General features: G+C 39.7%; 1 protein-coding gene across 2 annotated transcripts in view; it reads left to right on the plus strand.

Moving 5' to 3' along the window:
• Window positions 1–12,885, plus strand: part of il21r.1 (interleukin 21 receptor, tandem duplicate 1) — a 78,956-nt gene that overhangs the window by 23,095 nt on the left and 42,976 nt on the right. For both annotated transcript variants that reach the window (XM_049582919.1, XM_049582920.1), the window contains exons 3-4: window positions 8,190–8,675; window positions 8,904–8,948. The gene's annotated coding sequence lies outside the window, so the exon portion shown is untranslated. The remainder of the gene's footprint in view (window positions 1–8,189; window positions 8,676–8,903; window positions 8,949–12,885) is intronic.

The following is a 12,885-nucleotide window of genomic DNA, read 5'->3' on the forward strand; positions in this document are numbered from 1 at the left end:
CTCTCCTCCAGGGACAGCTCTGTGACCTTTTCACATACGATGTGTGTGGTAGCACAAGTAACACAACTTGTTCTGGCAGAACTCTGTGATGCCCTCCAGGCTGGACACCAGCATGTGGTCCATGTGTGACACACACACACACACACACACACACACTCACATACACGCTCACACGGTGTCCCCGTGATCTCTGGCTGACACACCCTGTGACCTCTTCCAAGAGAACAGTGTTAGTGCAGAGTTATGAAACAACAGATCAATCAGAAATCCTCTTTAATCCCACACTGCCGTCTTAATAACCACCAGCATGTGTCTGAAATGCAAATATCCTTATGTTTATGATACTTAGTGATGCATTAAACACTGTCAGTCTCCAAACAAACAGCAGCCTTATCAAAGGGTACGATACAGAACTAGATGACATAGACTGACCTCTCGGTAACCTCTGTAAGTGGCTTAGATGCATTGTGTACAAACATGTGGGAAAGCTACTTCTCTTCACTGCAAGGGCTCAGCCAAACGTCCAAAAGTCTGTTCTTATTGCAAAGTTAAAATGTGTGCCTTTGATTTATTGCACTGGTCCTTATATTTCCTGTATCAAATTTGGAACAACTTTTTACTGCGCTGTAACCAGTATTTCACACTACCACAAATTTAATAGTTGATACCAATAGCAGTGAAATTACATGATTCTCAATATTGAAGTCGAAACCACTATAAAAAAAAGCAAAGAAAAAAAAGCAGTAAATCTCATGTACTTAAACATGCACTCCGTTATTAAAACATTTAAATTAAATTTCATTGAAATTTTGTTTTTAATCCCTGATGATCCATCCCAAACCTAGAGTACTGGTCTATGTCAGTTCATGAGATATTTAATAATTAATTATTATTTTCAATAATTGTATTTCTGTTTGTCCTTTTTATTTTTAAATCTTATTATTAGATGTTAGATTTATGTTTTCTCCTTATGTAGAGCTTTTTGAATTTACTCTGTGTTTGACAGGTGCTATGTATGAACTTGCTTTCCTCTTAACAGTATTTAGCTCATCATCAACAGGATAAAAGATGAGAGAGAGAAAATAAAAAGAGAGACACCTGGTTATAGAATTTAAATTTTGATAATAAAACCCAATATAAAGGAACATTTAAACCTTTTAAAGTTCATGTTATTTCCTAATGGATCACTGTGGATCCCTCAAAGATACAATTTGTATTAGTTTAGAAGTAGGTTGAGTTTCAGACTGAATTCACACATTGTTTCTCTGAGCTTTGACAGACCAGCCTTTAATCAGCTGATGCAATTTGGCTGCTAAGACATGTGATGTTGACCGCCATACAACAGTCCATAAAGATATCAGCCCAAAAAAGAAGCTCCAGATTTGGGCTACTGTGAAAGATGTCAAGTTTTTTTCTCTCTGTTCTCTCTTCTGATGAGTCTTTATAAAAAGTATTTTAAAATCAATATAGTATAGATTTACTGAAATATAATTAGCTTAATACACAAGCAGTTTGTGGTTTTTGGAAGCAGTGCTGTCACACAACATTGACACCTGACTGTCAAAGGTGAGGTACTACAATAGCAATAACAGTATTGTTATTGTTACTCCAACATTATGGTATCATATGTATGTACCGTGGTGTTTTAGTACCGTGGTCTGCCATTAGTACCAGTATACCGTGCAACACTAGTTACAGAAGAAGCTGCCACCATTTTCTTTTATTCTTTTGGCCATAAAAGATAAAAACAACATAAATAATGTTAATAATTATGCAGTAAAGTTTAGTTTAAACTGACTCCACTAACACACATAAAAACGCACATGGGACAAGTTTACATTCAGGGCTTTCTGACAGAAAGACCTTTGTGAAAGAGATCTTTTCATCTTAACCAAAATGATCATTTTCATAAAACCTCAGTCTATCTGGCTTTAAACCCTGAGGGCAAACTTCTCCATAAAAAAGCCATAAAACATGGACTAACAACAACATTATTTAACACAAGTATCCAGTTCAGCTCAGTAATAACTGTCAAGATTCATGGACAAAACAACTGTTTTTTGCTAGTCAGCTATTATTAGGTTACGCGTGTTTACAAAACATAAATTAGCCTAGCGGCTAGCAGCATGTGCTCTGTCTGTTGACCTGTATTTTCTCCGCAATCCAAAATATTTCCACGAATTCCTAAAGAAATAATGTTATCCTCATTGTCTTTCTCTTGGCTGTTTGCCATCTGCCTGTCGCTGTTTAATGGTGACTCGGACTTTAAGATAAAAGCATATCCTAGAGGTGACGATATGGATCAATGTTTTCACTTTGCATTGATGATACTGGATCGCTGATCATTTAATTGATAAGACTGATGGATCGTTACACCCCTATTTAACAGTAGACCAGGGTTCACAGCAGTCTGGGTCGCATACCCTGTAACTGCAGCAAGGGAACGGTTGCTGAGCCAGCGTCCGTCAGGAAGTTTGTGCTCAGCTGGTTGAATTCAAGCTAGTATTTGAGAAGCTGAAGATTTGTTCTCAGACTCGCAATTGTCTGGTTTCTTGCTTTGGCTTTGTTTTTCTTGATACAGAAATAACATCACGTTACTTGAGGAGGAAAACGATAAAAATGGCAAATTCTTTCCACCTCCACATTTGAATTATATCGTTCAAGCATTAACAAATTGATTAAAGAAAAATCGTGATTATATAAGTGAACTAATTTTTCCCACCCCAATGACTTATTTGTTCTTCACTGAGATTTTCCTCCTGTTGAAGGAGCATTTTTACTTCCTGATTCAACTTTGTCTGCTGGTCTAAGGTCTGTGTGGCCTTAATTAAGTAATTATTATAAACTATTTTTAATGCACACTCACATAGATGTTACAAAATGAACAAACTCAAACAAATTACTGTCCTTTCTCTCTATGCACCACTTATCTGGAACAAACTCTAAGTAAACTCGAGGTCTGCTCCAAGGGTTAAATCTTTTCTATCTGCCTCTGCTTTTTATCAAATTAAATTTGGGACTATTCATTCCTATCTTTCACTACACTGTAACCACACTGTCTTTTTTATTTTCCTAATTTAATCAGCTGGATTCAATTTTCACTTATGTTTTTTTCTATTTATTTCTCCTCTGTTTTGTTTTTCTCATTTAAAGACTGTTTACATATCCCCTTTTCACTTTTAGTTTCTGTTATATCTTGTCATCATGCTGAGTAACGTGTAATGTAAAGCACTTTGAATCGCCCTTTTGAAAGCTGCTATACAAATAAACATGCCTTGCCTCTGCGCTTTGAGGTTTAACTCAGCCAAGGACATTATTTCTGCCTCCCGAGAAGCTCTGAGAAATGTTTGTATAACTAAGATGCCAATCTGCCCCTCAACAGCCACTGTCGAGATGCCCTTGACCCCCAGCTGCTCGGCTGGAGCTGCTCAGCTGTCCGCCGTCATAGGCTGCAGTTGTACTGAGCAGCTCCCTGGAGTGAATGTGTGTAGCGGTATAACTGTGAGGTGCGGTGGTAAAATGAAAATGAGCGTGCATGCTCGGAAAGCCGCACTCATGATAAAGGTTAAAAAATTCTTTAACACAGACAACTGACTTACCATTTCCTTTTAAGGTCCATTTGTAGAAATGCAGACTTCCACTCCTGGCACTTTTCCTCCTCGCATTGTACCTGTGGGATATGAATAAGTCATCAGAGGAAAGTCTTTATTCGTCAGGCGGCTGAATGTAAAACTCAGGTTAGTCCCCAGCTCAAAGAGGAAGGTGAGGGGGTAGTTTTGTCCCATAAGACGAGCCGTTTAATGCGTTTCTCTGGCCATGAAATATTTCTTTTGCTTAGTGTGTGAAGTCTGTCAAACAAAAGAAGCAGAGCACACACCTCTCGGTCACTTAAAGCAGTTCAATTTTCACACTCTTATATTGTATTTAAAATATTTACGTTAACAGATTGTTTATTTTTTAATGCTTTTCCACTGCACTGTATAAAGAGTACAGTAATGGAGCAGTACAATAGGTCATCAAGGTGCAAATATAGAACTTCCATCTGTATACTGTGGAAAGGGGAGTTTAGTATTACTGTAGACACGTTCTTTTTTCCCTTGACATTCTACATTGTACATCATCAGTTTTAATCTGTGCCATCCTCATCCTCATTTTTCACTGTCTGAATGAGCAGCATCCAATCAGATTTGGGATAACAGCTCACCATAATTTTATAAGAATAAGTGGGTGAAAAAAGAGCAATATAGGTCAGGGATTGGAATCACAGTGTGGATCTGGTAAGTGTAACAGCTTTGTTGTGGCAGGTTGACATCGTAAGTCAGTCCTGAACCAGACCTGACAGCGTGGGAGTGGCTTGTTGGAGATGTCGGCCGTGAAGATGTCTGCCTTCTGTCCAGTATTATGGAACTTGATGGCACTCAGCTTGAGGTGCTTGTTGTGAGCAGTTTGATGTAGGAACAATTTTCCTTCTAACAAACCGAACCCGCCAGCCATATCGCTGCACAGAAGGAAGCGCGCATTTACTGGTGACTCAATTGGCATTAGGGCTGTTGCGATAATCTGGAATACAGCAATAGCATCCATTCTGCACTGGGTGCTGCATGTTTGGCATTTTCTGTAGTTGCTGAGGTAAAACACTGCAGCCACTCATCACAGTTTTTTCTTACACAACCATCCACCCAAAGAGGAGAAGGGTTAGGACAAATACTGCAAAGACCAAACATCACGTACCTTAACAACAACAGCAATGGAGGAGAAATTGATACTGAACCGACATCTCCGCCATCCTCTCCCTACAAGCGTCAGCCTTCCCCTCACCCAGAAGAAGATACCATGCCGTGAATTGTCCTTCCGCAGATGTTTTGTATCATTACAACCAGACGCAAACAATGAAAAAAACGCTGTACGCCTTATTGCTCTCTTGTGTCTTCTGCATTTGATAACGAACAAGTAGGCCTATTTCATTTGTTTCAAAACGGTGTCATGCTTACCATTTAAAAATCAACAATAAACCAGGTAATAGCCTAACAGGCTATATACAAAGAATTAAAATCAGGATAAATTAGGTAATTTACGAACATCTCTCCATGTCATGCATGTATAGGTCCTGTTTGTGCATGTGTGTGTATTTTGGGCTGTGTGTGTATGACAACAGAGTGAAAAAATTGAATTTCCTCTCAGGGATTAATAAAGTATATCTATCTATCTAGCTGAGGAGGACGCTATTAATATTTACATTTCATGCTGGCACGAGCATGAGCTTCTGGCCTATGAGCAGATGCACACTTCCTTCTGCGCGGTGATTCAGTTGCCGGGTGTAGTTTTAGTTCATATGTCACCGATATCTCCAACACTGCAACTTACACTAAAGCAATCTAGACTGATAAATAGAGCTACAGGTGAGAGGAAAAATATGTATTTTTGATTTTGGGGTGAGCTCCTTTAAATCAACCAAGAACCATATAAATTTGTTTATCAGGTTTCAATGCAGGAAAAAACAGTTAATGTGCCCTTGTTTTTATTTTTGCTCTAACCTCAGCCATCAACCCCCCCCCCCGTCTGTCTGTCAGCTGAGCACAAGACAGAACCGGGATCATTATGTGTTGTGGTGACCGGCCTGTGACCCCACAGTGCATTCTGCAGTGCCCTCCTGGGTGTGCCACAGTGGGGGTGGTTAAAGAGCTACCACAACCTCTGACATGTCTGGTGCAATGTTTTGTTATATGCACAAAAGCGTGTGTGTGTATGTTTGTACTGGTGTGTGCATATGGCACACCTTTCGGTTGCTACTTTTGGTACATGATTGCAAAGCTCTGTGGATTAGCATGTGCTCGCTATAAAGGTACGTAGGGCAAAGGGCAAGGTTAACATGCATGTTCAGAGGATCAATGTTTGTGTGTGTGTGGGTGTTTTTGTGCTTTTCTGTGTGTGTGTGCAAATTTCACACCAGTAGAATGAGTGGATTTGTTTACGCCACAGTGATGATGATGGAATTATCTGTGTGTAACAGTTGCGAGGTGTGTGTGTGTGTGTGTGTGTGTGTGTGTGAGCATCATCCTGTAGGCTAGCTGCTGCGGTTCATAGCTCCCAGGGAGATCCGTGACCGAAGATCCTCAAGTTTAGAGTTCATCTTCAGTTCAGAGAGAGGTTCAACTGGCGGTCAGCAGGCCACTGTTAGAGCAGCCTCATTCTCCCTCTCCCTGCTCTTACTCTCTAATACCAACCCCCCACACACCCACCCACACACACTCTCCCTTTCTTTACATACAGCTCTCTATGTTATCCAAATTCTCCCCCCCCCTGTTGTCTCTCAGCTGATCTTTTGCCTTGTGTTTGACCCGTGTTACGAGGCAATCAGGTGGCACACTGAGTGTACAAAAACAAGACGATGTATTATTTTTTTTACTCTTTATTCTAATATTCATACAAAAGTAGATAGAATAAAACCATATGTAATTATAAGTGAACAGATACGTTTTTACGTTCGCCCAATGAAATTGCCTTTTTAATAATCCGACACATTTTCTAAAGATTTATTTTCCTAAAGACTGTTACAATTTACAATTAATGCTATGTGCTAATTCTTTTAAGTGAGTTGTTGTCGTGGTTTGTAGGATAATGCAAAATGTTCATAACGCACAGTGCAAAGTGCCACACATTTCAGCCACATTTAAAATACAATGTGGTGAAGTGATTTTTTAAACAATTTTAAATGGCTCTAAAAATATAGGTGTTATTTTTTTCAGACAGTGTTTAACAGGGGGTCCTTAGAGTTAATGCAGGGGGGCACCAAATTATTGTTTGCTCATTAGGCCCACATATTTTTTTTAAGGTTTAGTTCAAGCTTTTTTTCCCCCAAATATTAAAATATGTCTGAAAACACACATTCACATGAATAGCAAAGATAAATTTGCCTCTCCACAAAAAATAAATAAATAAATTACAGCATACAACATTAATAATAGGCCATTCTCGGAACCCATCGGCTGTATTCGGCGTCTGACTTCCGGCAGACGGTGATACAGCCTTTGGGGGCAGACCCCCAATTTTTTGGCATTCCGGTTTGATTTGGGTGGAGGAGGCGAATTTCCATTTCCGACTTCCGTTTATATATAAGTAAATATGCTGAACCATTGCGATGGATTCAGAGTTTGCAGTGACGCCAATTATGTTCCGCCTCGTTAGTTTACCGTGTGGACCGTTTAACCTGGCAACAACTGCAGCCGGCTCAAATGTGATTGATCAATATCACGCGGACTACAAACAGCCTAGCACCGGAAACCACTCTCTGCTCTTCTTCCGGTGGCAAGATCTCCGGGGTTTGCCTACAGACTCTACATTTACTCTACTCAATGTAGAGTCTGTGTATAGAGACTAAAAATAGGCTAACTGTTACCCATGATCCTTGTGCTATCATGTGAGCTAGCTAACGCTAAACCACTGTAACGGCAAGCTAAACTAGTTAGCTAACATTAACATACTATTGAAGAATGTTGGCCACTCAGCTGTATTATTATTTCGAGTGTACGGACGTTCTTGTGAGCCACAGTGGATCGTTGTGTTACTGTCTGAGCAAGAGACTCTGACATACTGTCCACCTCAGAAAGGTTAAGCTAACGCAACTAGCCACACTACAACGGCTGCTGAGTTAGCAGCTTGTTTGTAGTGCAAACGAGAGAAGACCTGAAAGTATACAGAGAATTTATTTCTTAATTTCATCTCAATTTTATACAATATGTAGATCAGTACTTTGTACATGGCCTAAAAACAATGAACACCCGTGTTGTTGTTGCTGTTGTTGTTTTTTTTGTTTTTTTACTTTTAGACCAGTTGACCTTTCCAGCATTCACTGCCTGTCCAGTTAAGTTTGTTTAATTGAGTTATTCATCTTCATATGTTTTTTCTGATTTGACCTTTTTTCAGTACCTAAGGCAAACAGCTTATCACTGAAAGCCAAAGGTTTTGGTTTGTTGGCTTGAATTGACTCAACGTTAATCCTTTTTTTTTTTTTTTTTCAGTTCATTTATCCACATCATATAAATGAACCTGAAAGCTTTTGTTTTGGTTTTATGATTGGAATTTTGATGAGGACATACAGTCCGTTTCTGCTTGACTAGCGTGTGCCGTGAGCCTGATGACCGTTATGGCTGCAAAAATTTAATCAGAAACCCCTTTGTCTCTCATTACAGGAAAACGATGACCTATTTCAGCAGCTGACCTCAAACAAAGTGGTGCCGAGAGTGTTGGGACTCGATATGAGAGCCTTATTTGTGGGCAGCACCGCACAAAGTGGCCGACCTGACCTGTCTGACGAGATTAAAACCAAATGCAAGCGAAGCAAATCACATTCAAATGCTGTGAAACATTAAATTTCAATGAGCTGCACGCTGTCCAATACACTGATTCTATTTGATTACACTTAGCTGTGCATTATTAGTAGTAATGGTAGCAGAATCAAAGGCTGACTTCACTCTGCCCAAGCACTGGTTTTCATGTTTTTTACTCATCCGTTTAACAAATATTGAGTTATTCTGTTAATGTTAATACAGTCCGTCTGGAAATCCACTGTATAACTAATTGCTTTATGACCAGCTTTATTATTTCTAAGCAGCTGTTTCCTGTCTGACCTGACGGTTCAGCCAAGTGCTACCAGCTAAGGACAAAACAGAATTAAGGTAAGGCATTATTTAGGATTTATTTCTAAAATACCTAAATTAATGGTTGAATCACTTTAATTGACCAGATGTTTCACCCTGTATATCAGAGAGATTAACTCCATTTGAACGTATAGCTTTAAGAGATTAACTGTTAATTTCCTGACGTTTTACGAGTCATCTGACCTTTTTTTTCCTCTTCTGTGTTGCTCTTGGGTGAATTTTGTCCCCACCTCCTTGGTTAAAAAGAGGAAACTCCCCAGTGGAAGAACAACTCAATAAGCAACTGCTCCAGTAAGTGCTAAAGTGAACTGTTGTCGTTTCGGCTTCACCAAATCACAGCCAATGTCACAGTGGGCTTTGCCATGATATACAGTGCTGCATGTTTGCTCGCTGTGCTCACCCCTCACCCTCCCCTCCATGCCTGTCTGTTCTGATGTGGCCCAGCTTGTTAAGCCAGCCCATTGGCTTTGATCCAAGAGGGATAATGCCAGATTGAAGGGGTTAGAGGCAGGGTAAGAGTTTACCACATGATACAGCCAGGACGTGACACAGGACAAAACAAACCAGTCACACATTATTGGCTTAGTTAAGCTGAGACGCCTTGACTCTCAATATGTTGCACTGTCTGACTAGTTGGTAAGAATATGAAGAGATAATACACAGCATAAGAGGCTTCTGGATGCCTCGTCTACCTACAGGTGCAAATTAGGTAACCTGAACTTGAACCTGAGTCAGAAACATGCATGATATAACCCAGGCATACACTGTGATTAATGTTAGTTCATATAAAAAAATGCTCATGCTTGTTCACAAATTCACCATTTAAGATAAGGTAAGAGTTCACTTTATTATCAAAACAAAATCTGAAATCTTTCTTGTCCCAGGACATCAACTGTTTTACAAAAATACAAATAAATACAAAACAACTTGACAAACAAATCCTCCGTACACTGACATAGACTTTACTATACTTTATTTGAGGGAACAAGTATAGTAAAGTGTATGTCAGTGTGTGGAGGATTTGTTTCCTGCTGCCTACCATGACCTGACCTGTGGCTGAGCAAGGAGATTTCATTGATTCCAAATACAAAACAACATTTAGGCAAACGACAAAACCATGCTACTGTACAAATGTTTCAAGTCATATGAGACATTAATAACATTAAATGTTCAACCCAGGTACACTGAAGCTGCTTGGAGCCATACTCTGATTTAACAGGTTGACAGACTGAGAAACAAAAGAGGTCCTCAACCTGTTCAGTCACGCCTGCGGGACTCAAAATACTCTGTGTGATGGCAAAAACTGATATTCTTCAAATCAGATGTGAGAGTGGTGGGACGTAAAATTACCAGCCGGTGACATCATTCATTTTAGTATACAGGGTGTTTACAGGTCCTTAAAAAGTCTTAAAATGTCTTAAATTCAATGTTACAACAATAAGGCCTTTAAGTCATTAAATAGTCCTAAATTTTAATTTGTGAGGTCTTAGCTAGTTTAAACATCTTACTATATAATGACGATATAATACGACTATATAATCTGTCTGTCTGTGGGTGTGTGTATGTGTCTGTTCCACATTTTTCTCCTCACTGACTTGGTCAATCCATGTGAAATATTACATCAGTTGGCCAAAGGGGGTGCTATAGCAACCACTTGAAATTGCAGACTTTGAATGGGCATATCTCATGCCCCGTATGTCGTAGAGACATGAAACTTTGCACAGAGATGCCTCTCCTCATGAGGAACAAATTTGCCTCAAGAACCCATAATGTCCGGTTATATAGATTTTCCGCCATTTTGAATTTTTTGAAAAACACTTCAAATCGATCTCTTCCTAGGAAGTTTGACCGATCTGCATGAAACTCGGTGAACATAATCTGGGGACCAATATCTAAAGTTCCCTCTTGGCAAAAGTTGGAAAACTTACTAAAACTGAGCTTCTGTAAGGCAATGACTTTAACTATCTGCCTTTCAACGTCCTACCTCAATTACTAATGTACAGTTTTAGCCCACTATTGGCAATGGTACTACTGTACTTTCAATAAAGCAATCGTAGTGTCAAATTCACAAAAACTCTGTCTGAATACATTGCTCTTCTTAATGGGTTCAGTTGACTATTTAATCTGCAATTTCCTATGACCTGTATCCCAAACACACACCATGTGAAACTGTATGTGGGCAACTGTGCACTCAATGGGTATGGACTAGTTTTATCTAATTTCGTGTATTCATTTTAAATGTCTTTTTGTGAAAATAAGTGGAGTCTACATACATACATACATACAGCATACATGCACAAGACCACATATATACTACTTGCCTGCAATGCTTAAATAAGTAATACATGATTTGTCCAAACATCTGTCATAAATTTGGTTAAAATGTGTCTTGAACAGGTCTTAAAAAGCATTAAATTTAACTGCCTGGTAGGCACAGTTCGAAAACTTGACCCAAAATCTTTGAGCAGATATGTAGCAGTTGAGCTTTAGGCTGAACATAGAGACAACTGTGCTGTGCTGATTTCATACTGTATAACACTGTATTGTAGGTTGGAAAAAAAAATAACAGGATCTGCTTGTTTGCTCCACATGACCTAGGAAAGTAAATGTGTTGTTTGACCTTTCTACAAATATGATGTATGTGTGCACATAGATACCAAAATATTTATGGGTGGAAACTTGTTTAATCTGTGTGTGTGGACAGTAACTGATGACAGATACAAGCAGGGCTGCCCTTTGAAAGTTGGAGATTCAAATCATTAGTCGGAAATCCCTCAGTCCACTGAGATTGCCTCAAGTCAAGAAGTCTTTCTTCTTCACTTCTTTTTTGCTCGTCAGTGTGCTGTGCTTTGTACTTCTGTGGATGTTTTGGTCCACAGATTTTGCTGCGGATTGAGCACACTTGACTTTCACGCTACTCTTTAGTTCAGGGAGCTGTGGATGCGTTGGCAGCAGCACAGGGGAAGAGAGACTCTGCATTGTAGGGCTCTTAGAAAACATTATCTTCTCTCTTCTAATGAGAAGTTGTGAATTTACAGCTCAGAGCAACTTAATACAACACCGTCTCTGGGTTTTTTTGATGTTCAGTGTTGACCAAAAATGCTGTTGTACATTTCTCACCGGTCATTGGCGCAGTTAAGTTGTTTACTATATTATGTGAGTGAGGCTGGCATACTGAACGTCCTGTTGAGCCTTGTTCAAACTTTAGAACTTAAATGGAGACAAAAAAAAAAAGGAATCGTTGAATATTTGTATTAAACAGCCAGATCTGATTCAACTGCCATAATTCAAGGCATAATTGAGTTGGGTACAGCCCTGGATACAAGTTCACTGGAAGACCTCATGTGTCCTCTGAGGAATAATAATAAGTGAATTCCTCTCATACCACTCCACCAGTCTGTTCGTATAAAACTCGTAAAAAAAGTCAAAGTATGCCTGATAGCTCTGCCTCACAGAGACATTAGTGTAGTATGGTTTGGAAAGTTTAATATTATTGTATTTGCAATATCAATTAACCGGGGAATTAATGGTCCACTTGGAATAAAAGTAATGGTAATTTTTACACAGTGGACAAGTTAGTGTGGGGTAGAGGCTAAGGGGTTGTGGGTAGATTTAAAAAAACACACTTCATGTAATTTTAATTCAAAGTAGATGTACAGTATATATTTGAGGACGAACTTTTCAAACAGCACAGTCATACAGAAACATTAGTGTATCCATAGGGACGTACAGGAAGTTATTAGAATGAGTGACTCTGTGCAGAGGCAGCTTTTTGCATAGTCGGGCCAAACTATGGGCTCAGCAATGGTACCTGGCGTTGGCGATGAAACCATCTTATCAGAACACAAGCTCTGCTGCCTCTGCTCTTTGGCTCCCGCCGCGATATCGTATTGCTGAGTCTCACTTTGCATGAGAAATCGAAGTGCAATCCCGTTTTTTATGGCCGCTGCCCGCGACCTTTGTCAACCCAGCGAATTAACCTAGAGGCGTATCAGCCACGCTGGCCCTTTTCTCCTAGAGCCTGTCCTATTAACTGAGTGAGGAGCACAGTGCGGGTCACACTTAAGTAACCTTATCTTGTAATTGGGTTCAAGGTTAAGTGACCCTGGAGCACGTAGGTCCGGGGGTTAAGGTCACAATGTCAGGAAGAAGGGGGAGCTTTTAATCACTGATGGGGCTGGAAATCAAGGCCCGAGCTTCTGCTATCTGGCTGGGCCGGACCCGCCCA

The sequence above is a fragment of the Epinephelus fuscoguttatus genome, linkage group LG8, assembly GCF_011397635.1.
Source record: "Epinephelus fuscoguttatus linkage group LG8, E.fuscoguttatus.final_Chr_v1".
Taxonomy (NCBI): Eukaryota; Metazoa; Chordata; class Actinopteri; order Perciformes; family Serranidae; genus Epinephelus; species Epinephelus fuscoguttatus.